The sequence below is a fragment of the Brachyhypopomus gauderio genome, chromosome 4 (assembly GCF_052324685.1).
Source record: "Brachyhypopomus gauderio isolate BG-103 chromosome 4, BGAUD_0.2, whole genome shotgun sequence".
Lineage (NCBI taxonomy): Eukaryota > Metazoa > Chordata > Actinopteri > Gymnotiformes > Hypopomidae > Brachyhypopomus > Brachyhypopomus gauderio.
In genome coordinates this window covers 36,659,624-36,670,137 of record NC_135214.1, presented here as the reverse complement: position 1 = coordinate 36,670,137, position 10,514 = coordinate 36,659,624, and positions in this window count along the sequence as shown.

Genomic DNA, 10,514 nt, shown 5'->3' with positions numbered 1-10,514 from the left:
ATCCCGTTGCTGTTCGTATGGGAAGGGTTTTTTGTTTGAATAGCCTTTTTGCTATTAGTCAGCTCCTTCCCCTGACGTCCTTGTTTTTGCCTTATTTTATTTTACGCGTTGAGCAGTCCGCGTTTATTCAGGCGCTCCTTTAGTTCTGTTATTTATTGTGGCACTTGGTTCCACCTCTCTCTCGCTCTCTCTAACACGGTGTGTGCGTCCCTACCACCGTCGTTACAAATTGCTTCTAGCACCTTTGGGCCCAAGAATCAGCACCTCAGTCTTATCGGAATTTAGTTGAAGAAAATTAGACGCCATCCAGTTTTTAATGTCCTGGACGCAGTTTTCAATCTTGAGAGTAGTAGTGATCATCCGGATTGGAAGATATATATAACTGAGTATCATCTGTGTAGCAATGGAAGCTAATACCATGCCTAAGAATGATGATGCCCAGTGGTAGCACATATAATGAGAATAATATGGTGCCCAGTACAGATCCTTGTGGGACGCCATATTTTATCTTAGTACGTTTTGAGCATTCGTTATTTACTAGTACTAATTGGGAACGATCTGTCAGGTAGGACCTGAACCAGGAGAGTGCTTGACCTCTTATGCCAATGAGTGTCTGCAGCCTATTAAGCAGAATATTATGATCGATGGTGTTAAAAGCAGCACTGAGTTCTCGCAGTATGACTACTTTACTATAATAGAACACCTCCACCTCTACTACAATAGAACAACACCTCCACCTTTATATTATCAAAACACCTCCACCTTTACTATAACAGAACACGCCCACCTTTACTATAATAGAACAACACCTCCACCTTTACATTATCATAACAACACCTCCACCTATATCAGAGTAACACCTCTGCCACCACTGAATGTAAAAAACCATTGTGTGTTAAGAAAAAGACCATTATGCTGTTATTTAATTATCTTATGTCAGTTATACTGTAAAATTAATTTGATGAAATATCAAGTTTAACATAAAAACAGACAGCAGTGCTTTACCTGGATGACCTCACCACTAATACCACCACGCGTGGAGCCCAAGGTGTGGGTCATTAGCCACCACTAACACCATCACGTGTGAAGCCCAATGGGTGGGTCATCAGCCAGAAGTCAAGGTCACAACCTCTGACCTTAGGCGAGGGTGGAGGGAGGACACGGAGAACTTCGCTCTATTGTTTATTGTTATATGGTTGCAGAGTAGCCACCTATAGCTGCTGCAGCTGAGTGTGCTTCATCTTCTCAGCGCCGATGCTGTGTGTGTGTGTGTGTGTGTTTATGTTTATATGGAGCATCTTAGGAGCTACAATACTCTGTTGCGATAAGCTTGTGGCAGACAAATCAAAGACTACACAGCACTCACAAAGCCAGTGTAGTCCGAGCAGTCATAAACACACCAACCACAGCAGAGAACGCCAACAGGTCCACAGTGAGCGAGCATATATGGGAGTATATCGGGAGTATATACAGGAGTATATATGGGAGTATATAGTGAGTATATATGGGAGTATATAGTGAGTATATATGGGAGTATATAGTGAGTATATACGGGAGTATATAGGGAGTATATATGGGAGTATATAGGGAGAATATACGGGTGTATATCGGGAGTATATACGGGAGTATATAGGTGTATATGGTGAGTATATACTGAGTATATAGGGAGAATATACAGGAGTATATATAGGAGTGTATATAGGAGTATATATGGAGTATATAGGGAGATCGTCTCCAGGCTGAGGCCGTGCTAAGACGCATTCAGAGCATTAATAACACACTGAGTGTGACTCAGAGGCTATGAATGCAGCCATCTAGACAAGTTGAAACTGCCTCACCCTTAATTAACAGTTTGTACAGGAAGCTCTGTGCCATCGATATGCCCTGGAGATCAGGGAAAAACCTGATTTTCAGCTCTCTCTCTGTGTGTGTGTGTGTGTGTGTGTGTGTGTTTGTGTCTCTGAAGGAAACAATGCTAGCGTCTTCTCTTGATAAGGTCTTTGGGTTTACATTGCATCTTTCTAGTCATTCATCATACATCTTGTTATAGATAATCAGCTTAATATCTGGGCATAAATGTAGTCACATGCAGTAGTGAATGCAATGTGTGTGATCAAACTGAGGGCTGGCTGGGTTTAGCTTAAAATATTGAATTATGCAAGAGCTGCAGTTATAGGGACGAACAGACACGCAGACGAACAGACACGCAGACGAACAGACACGCAGACGAACAGACACGCAGACGAACAGACACAGAGGAACAGACACAGAGGAACAGACACAGAGGAACAGACACACAGACAAACAGACAAACAGATACAGATGAATAGACAAACAGACGAACAGACATACAGACAAACAGACACAGATGAACAGATACAGATGAACAGATACAGATGAACAGACACACAGACAAACAGATACAGATGAATAGACAAACAGACGAACAGACACACAGATGAACAGATACAGATGAACAGATGAACAGACACAAAGATGAACAGACACACAGATGAACAGACACACAGACGAACAGACACAGATGAACAAACGCAGATGAACAGACACACAGAGGAACAGACACACAGAGGAACAGACAGATGAACAGACACACAGATGAACAGACAGATGAACAGATACACAGACGAACAGACACAGACGAACAGACACACAGAGGAACAGACAGATGAACAGACAGATGAACAGACACACAGACGAACAGATACACAGACAAACAGATACACAGACGAACAGATACACAGACGAACAGACACAGACGAACAGACACACAGAGGAACAGACAAACAGACGAACAAATACAGATGAACAGACGAACAGACAAACAGACACACAGAGGAACAGACACACAGAGGAACAGACACACAGACGAACAGACGAACAGACAAACAGACGAACAAATACAGATGAACAGACGAACGGACAAACAGACACACAGACGAACACACACAGACGAACACACACAGACGAACACACACACAGAGGAATAGACACAGAGGAACAGACACGCAGAGGAACAGACACGCAGAGGAACAGACACGCAGACGAACAGACACTCAGACGAACAGACACGCAGACGAACAGACACAAATAAACAGAGACAAATGAACAGACACAGATGAACAGACACAGATGAACAGACACACAGACAAACAGATACAGATGAATAGACAAACAGACGAACAGACACACAGATGAACAGATACAGATGAACAGATGAACAGACACAAAGATGAACAGACACACAGATGAGCAGACACAGATGAGCAGACACACAGATGAGCAGACACACAGAGGAACAGACACACAGAGGAACAGACACACAGAGGAACAGACACACAGAGGAACAGACACAGATGAACAGACACACAGAGGAACAGACAGAGATGAATAGACAGATGAACAGACACAGACGAACAGATACAGATTAACAGACACACAGACGAACAGACACAGATGAACAGACACACAGAGGAACAGACAGATGAACAGATACACAGACGAACAGACACACAGAGGAACAGACAGATGAACAGACAGATGAACAGACACACAGATGAACAGATACACAGATGAACAAACAGATGAACAGATACACAGACGAACAGACACAGACGAACAGACACACAGACGAACAGACAGATGAACAGACAGAGGAACAGACACACAGAGGAACAGACACACAGAGGAACAGACAAACAGACGAACAAATACAGATGAACAGACGAACAGACAAACAGACACACAGACGAACACACACAGATGAACAGACACACAGACGAACAGACACAGACGAACAGACAGATGAACAGATACACAGATACAGATGTTACGACCCGCCCCTGTCTAGGTAGGGGCGAACGAACAAAGAAAGACATGGAGGGGTGGAGGTGAATTGCGAGAGCTAGGACACAGACACAAAGGTTTCAATTTCCACGTTTTACTTAGTGTTGAACAATAGACAAACAAACACTTCTTATAAGTGGACTGAGGACCGTGCCAAAGGAAAGAAACAAAAATAAGACCACTAACCTACCTGACCAAACCTAACCTCAATAACATACATACACGGCACGTGCCCCTAAACTAGTGTTTTAACAAAGGGTTCCCCTACGTGAATGTAATGTAAGGGCCCAACTAAACTGTCCACTTATAAGAAAATACAAACCAAAAACATCGCATACAAACACCAACCAAACAAACAATAACGTATCTCAGTCTATTTGCCGTCAACATGCCCATCTCTATACTCGTCACGCGCTACTAAAATCACATCTCTTGGCGCGTCCATAAAACGACAGTTGATCATAGTCTACGCGTCATGCTACAATCAAAAGGATTTCACAACTCACAACGCACTTAGTCAAGATCAATCAAGGAAACTCTCTTAACGCGTGCTACGATTTCTCACAACTCATAACACGCTGGATGGAAACCTGGCAAGTAAACACTCTTAGCGCGAGATACAATAAAATGTTCTCACGGCTCATAACGCGCTGGATAGAAATCTGTCAAGTAACCACTCTTAGCGCGATTTACAATAAAATGTTCTCACGACTCATAACGTACATGGTCACAAGCTCTCTACGAGGCTCTGCGAGTCTGTCTGCAAGTCTATCTGCAAGTCTAGCCTTTCGTACCAGTGCGCTTTCCCGATTTTAAGACCCATACCACGCCCCGTTAGAGAGCCTAGACACACAACCATTGGCCGGTGCCAAACGAGATGCAGCAGTAAGCAATCCGAATTAACAGGTCTGACTTGATAACACAGATGCCCGTAACACAGACGAATAGACGAACAGACACACAGATGAACAGATACAGATGAACAGACGAACAGACACAGATGAGCAGACACACAGACGAACAGACACACAGATGAACAGACAAAGATGAGCAGACACACAGAGGAACAGACACACAGACAAACAGACACAGATGAACAGACGCAGATGAACAGACGCACAGAGGAACAGACAGAGATGAATAGACAGATGAACAGACACAGACAAACAGATACAGATTAACAGACACACAGACGAACAGACACAGATGAACAGACACACAGACAAACAGACACAGATGAACAGACGCAGATGAACAGACACACAGAGGAACAGACAGAAATGAATAGACAGATTAACAGACACAGACGAACAGATACAGATTAACAGACACACAGACGAACAGACACAGATGAACAGACACACAGAGGAACAGACTGATGAACAGACAGATGAACAGACACACAGATGAACAGACAGATGAACAGATACACAGATGAACAGACACAGATGAACAGACACAGACGAACAGACACACAGACGAACAGACACACAGAGGAACAGACACATGAACAGATACACAGATGAACAGACACAGATGAACAGACACAGACGAACAGACACACAGACGAACAGACACACAGAGGAACAGACACAGATGAACAGACACACAGAGGAACAGATACAGATGAACAGACAAACAGACGAACAGACACACAGACGAACAAATACAGATGAACAGAAGAACAGACAAACAGACAAACAGACACACAGATGAACAGATACAGATGAACAGACACACAGACGAATAGACACAGATGAACAGACACACAGATGAACAGACAGATACAGATGAATAGACGAACAGACACACAGATGAACAGATACAGATGAACAGGCGAACAGACACAGATGAACAGACACACAGAGGAACAGACACAGATGAACAGACAGATGAACAGACACAGACAAACAGACACACAGAGGAACAGACACAGATGAACAGACAGATGAACAGACACACAGACGAACAGACACACAGAGGAACAGATACAGATGAACAGACACAGACAAACAGACACACAGATGAACAGACACACAGATGAACAGACACACAGACGAACAGACACACAGACGAACAGACACACAGATGAACAGATACAGATGAACAGACGAACAGACACACAGACACACAGATGAACAGACACAGATGAACAGACACACAGAGGAACAGACACACAGATGAACAGACACAAATGAACAGACACACAGACAACAGACACACAGACGAACAGACACACAGGTGAACAGACACACAGACGAACAGACACACAGACGAACAGACACACAGACGAACAGACACACAGATGAAAAGACACACAGAGGAACAGACACACAGAGGAACAGACACAGCTGAACAGACACAGCTGAACAGACACACAGATGAACAGACACATAGATGAACAGACACACAGATGAACAGACACAGAGGAACAGACACATGGATGAAGAGCCACCCAGTGGTAGAGCTGAAGACGAGTTCGGCGCAGAGACGTGTCTTGCGTAATGCTTGGTGTGGAAGCCACTGCCAAAGCTCCCGGTGCAATGTGGGGGCAGAGTTAAGAGACAGAACTTAAACACTGAATGTGGGCTGTACCTTTTCAACTGGAAATACAAAGATATGTGTGGGGGGTAGACAGAGAAAGATAGAGGGAGGAAGAAAGGGAGAGAGGGAGACGAGGTAGACAGAATGAGAAGAAAGGGAGAAGTAGGTAGAAAGTAGAGTTTAAGGGGGAAAGTAGAATTTGGGAAGAGTGAGTGAGGGAAAATTGAGAGGGTGGGAGTGTAGAAGACCTAAGATCTCGTGAGAGTGTGAGAAATGGAGGGATGGAGTTAGAGAAAGAAGGTTGGTGGATGAGAAAGGGATAGAGTGAGAATAGAGCACAGGAGTATGAGAAACAGAGTGATAGAGTGTGAGAAACATGGATGGAGAGTGAGAAAGAGAGCGCAGATATGAGAATGGGAAGAGAAAACTGAAGGAAGGATGAGAAAACAGCAGAGCTGAGGTGAGATCTGCGAGCTGGGGGGAGATCTATGAGCTGAGACGAGATCTGTGAGCTGAGGGGAGATCTGTGAGCTGGTTGGTTAAGCTGCAGGCACCTATTAAAATATAAATCAAAGCCGAGTGTAAGTGAAGAGACTCACACACATACATACACACACACACACACACACACACACACACACACACACACACACACACACGCACACACACACAGACATGTACAAACATATAAAGTAAACTCTACAGGTACAGGCCTTCAGTCAAGCAGTAATACGTCATCATGCCCTTAAGCTGCAGTGATCATGTTACAGCCTGACAGTCTGAAGTCTCTGCTCCATCCTCCATCCTCCATCCTCCATCAGGATGTAGCTGGACGGGCAAGGAAGTGCCTGTCCGTCCTGAAGGCTGGTCTACTTTATGGAGACTTCATCTCTGAGCAGAAGCAGTAATTACTTTTTTTCTTACAGCTTCTACATCTCTGTTTAATTAATTTTGGAGTAGCAGGAGTCTCGCCTGCAGTCAGATGAAGAGCGTCTATCTCTGACACAGACGGAAGGATGAGGAACATCTCATCAGCTCCAGAGGGCTTGACGGTAAGCAGCCCCATGGTCACCTCCAGACTGGATCTAGGATAGGGGTGACCTGCAATAGTCGCTGATTCGACTATAGTCGACTATACCCCCTAGTCGACTATGAACGTCATAGTCGAATGTACCATTCTAACTGCATGGGGATGCCCAAGGATGCAGCTAAGCATTAGTTGTTACATGAAATGTCTTTGTTTTCGTTATATATAGCCTTTTGTCAAATAAAATTATCATAATTTCTGTTAATAAATATTTAAAAATGATGTTTGCGCATTAACAATAGGCATCTTCCTTACTACACATTCATAAATCACACCCTGCAGTTGCACAATCCAAACGAGCGGAGCTGAACACGCTACAGAATACGCAGCATCTGCCGAGATTATAATGGCTACTAAAAAACTTCAAAAGTATTTTGAAAAAGATAAAGATGAATCAAACAAAGTAAAGTGCAAGTTATGTCATCAACGTCTTTCATTTCGCACGACAACAACTAAGATGGCATACCATTTAAAACGCGTAAGGCGAAAAAAACTGTTCAGCCGTTTGTCGTTTCGGTCATCGTCGCGTCTCGTCGCGGTTTGTCTCGAAATAAGTAAATAAATAAAAGCTGAATAAAGCCAACCTACCGTGTTTATTCATTTATCTGAATGTTTTAGGTTTTTACTTTGAAGAGGAAAAAAGTCCTGAATGAGAACGGGATCCCGTTTAAGGTGCTCTAAATAAAAAAAATAAAAATAAACCTGATTCGACTATTAGTCGACTAAAGGGAAAAGCTGACGAATCAGATTCGACTATGAAAATCCTTAGTTGAATACACCCCTAATCTAGGACCCCATTCCCACATTGGAGTGAGAGATTGAGGGAGTGGGTGGAGTGGAGGTGTGGGTGTTTGTGCACTCCACATGTGAAGGTAGGACACATCACATCATCTCTGTGGTTGCGGGACTGCCTTGTATCTGGACTACTTTCCGTGATCATGGGAGGAGATGATTTCATGACTTTTGTCCAGATGCTGTGTCTCTTCTGGGGGCAGACATAGCAAAGTGACCGATTCTCTTCCACATAGCTAGACAAAGTCTGGGTGAGGACGTGTGCAGATGTGTGGAGATATCTGGTGTGTAGATCTGTAGTGAGGAGGTCTGTGGTGGGGAGGTCTGTAGTGAGGGGGTCTGTGATGGGGAGGTCTGTAGTGAGGGGGTCTGTCGTGGGGAGGTCTAGTGAGTCTGTGGTGGGTAGGTCTGTAGCGAGGGGGTCTGTGGTGGGGAGGTCTGTAGTGGAGAGGTCTGTAGTGAGGGGGTCTGTGGTGGGGAGGTCTGTAGTGAGGAGGTCTGTGGTGGGGAGGTCTGTAGTGAGGGGGTTTTAACCAATCAATAGTCACCAAAGACAGAAAGCTGTTACACTGGAGGACAGCCAAGACAGGCAACGGCACCAGACCTGGAGCTGTAACCTACACACACACACACACACACACACACACACACACACACACACACGCACACACACACTCACACACATACAAACACACACACACACACACACACACACACACACACACACACACACACACACACACACACACACACACACACACACACACACCTTGGTCCACCCACACACATAAAGCATACATTCACACCCATGTACAAACACAATTTTTCTATAAATACATATGTACATTCTCTTTATCTCTGTTTCTGTCTTCTCCAAATCTCTGACGCACTCACTCGCAAACACACTCAAACACTGCGATGATGGAGGTGGTTGTGTGTTGAACATTTTACCAGCTTCTGAGCACAGAAACATTTACATAGTCTCCTGCAGCTCTTAACCTGTTTTAACTCTGCTATACACACCTCAGATGTGATACAGTGTAATGTTACTGTATATACAGCTATTACTATAGAGACAGCTGTAGATAAACTGTTCTGAACAGCATTTGACCCCACTCATGTGTGCTACCAAATGAATATTCACATGGGCAGTGCTGCCTACATCAAACATCTCACTCAGTCTTAAATATGTTAATTTATAGACCTGCTCTCAGTGGAGAGAAAAGAAAAGCAAAACATTCAGACTAGAACAAAAACCATCAGACTATTCTAGAACCAAAACCTTCAGACGATTCTAGAACAAAAACCTTCAGACTATTCTAGAACCAAAACCTTCAGAGTATTCTAGAACAAAAACCTTCAGACTGTTCTAGAACCAAAACCTTCAGACTATTCTAGAACCAAAACTTTGCTCCTGAGAAATGTGATTAAACCTAAAAACCAGCCTTATTGAAGAGTATTTTCATTCACTTATTCACAAATATCAAAATGGTCATCTTTCTTCTTTTTCCAACACTCAAACACCATGTGCTTTACTGTGGTCTGAATACCCAGCTTACCAACGTATAACAGTTCGTAAATACTAGTGGGTGGCTCCAGAATCTAAACGGCTCACATTCTGAAGCCTCGTTTTCATCTGAGAAGTTGGGTAAATTTGGTAAATTTCTAAAGTTGTGTAAATCTTGCTTTGTTTATGCATTTTTTTTGTCACCATAATACATATATCCACACGTCAAAAACATTTCTCCATAATGAGTATCCAGTCTGTCAGCTCTGACAACACACTACAGCCACTGTGTGTATGTGTATGTGCATGTGCATATGTGTGAATTCACATGTGACGTGTGTGTGCGTGTGTGTGTGTGTGTGTGTGTGTGCGTGCATGTGTGTGTGTGTGTGTGTGTGTGTGTGTGTGTGTTCTTTATCTCAAGTGAGGGTGAGAGAATGACAGTGTGTGAGTCATTAGCCACAACACAACAATCTCCCTCTGTCTCCCTCTGTCTCTCTCTGTCTCTCACACACACATTACTTCTCTCTACTGTCTCTTCCTGTCTTGTCTCTTCACCCTCCCTCCTGTGCACATACTCACATACTCACATACTCTCTCAAACACAAACACACAAAACCCCTGATTCTATAACCTTTTATCTCTCTCTCTCTCTCCCTCTCTCACCCTCCTTCTTCCATTCTCTCTCTCTCTCCATCCCTCTCCCTCTGTCTCTCTCTC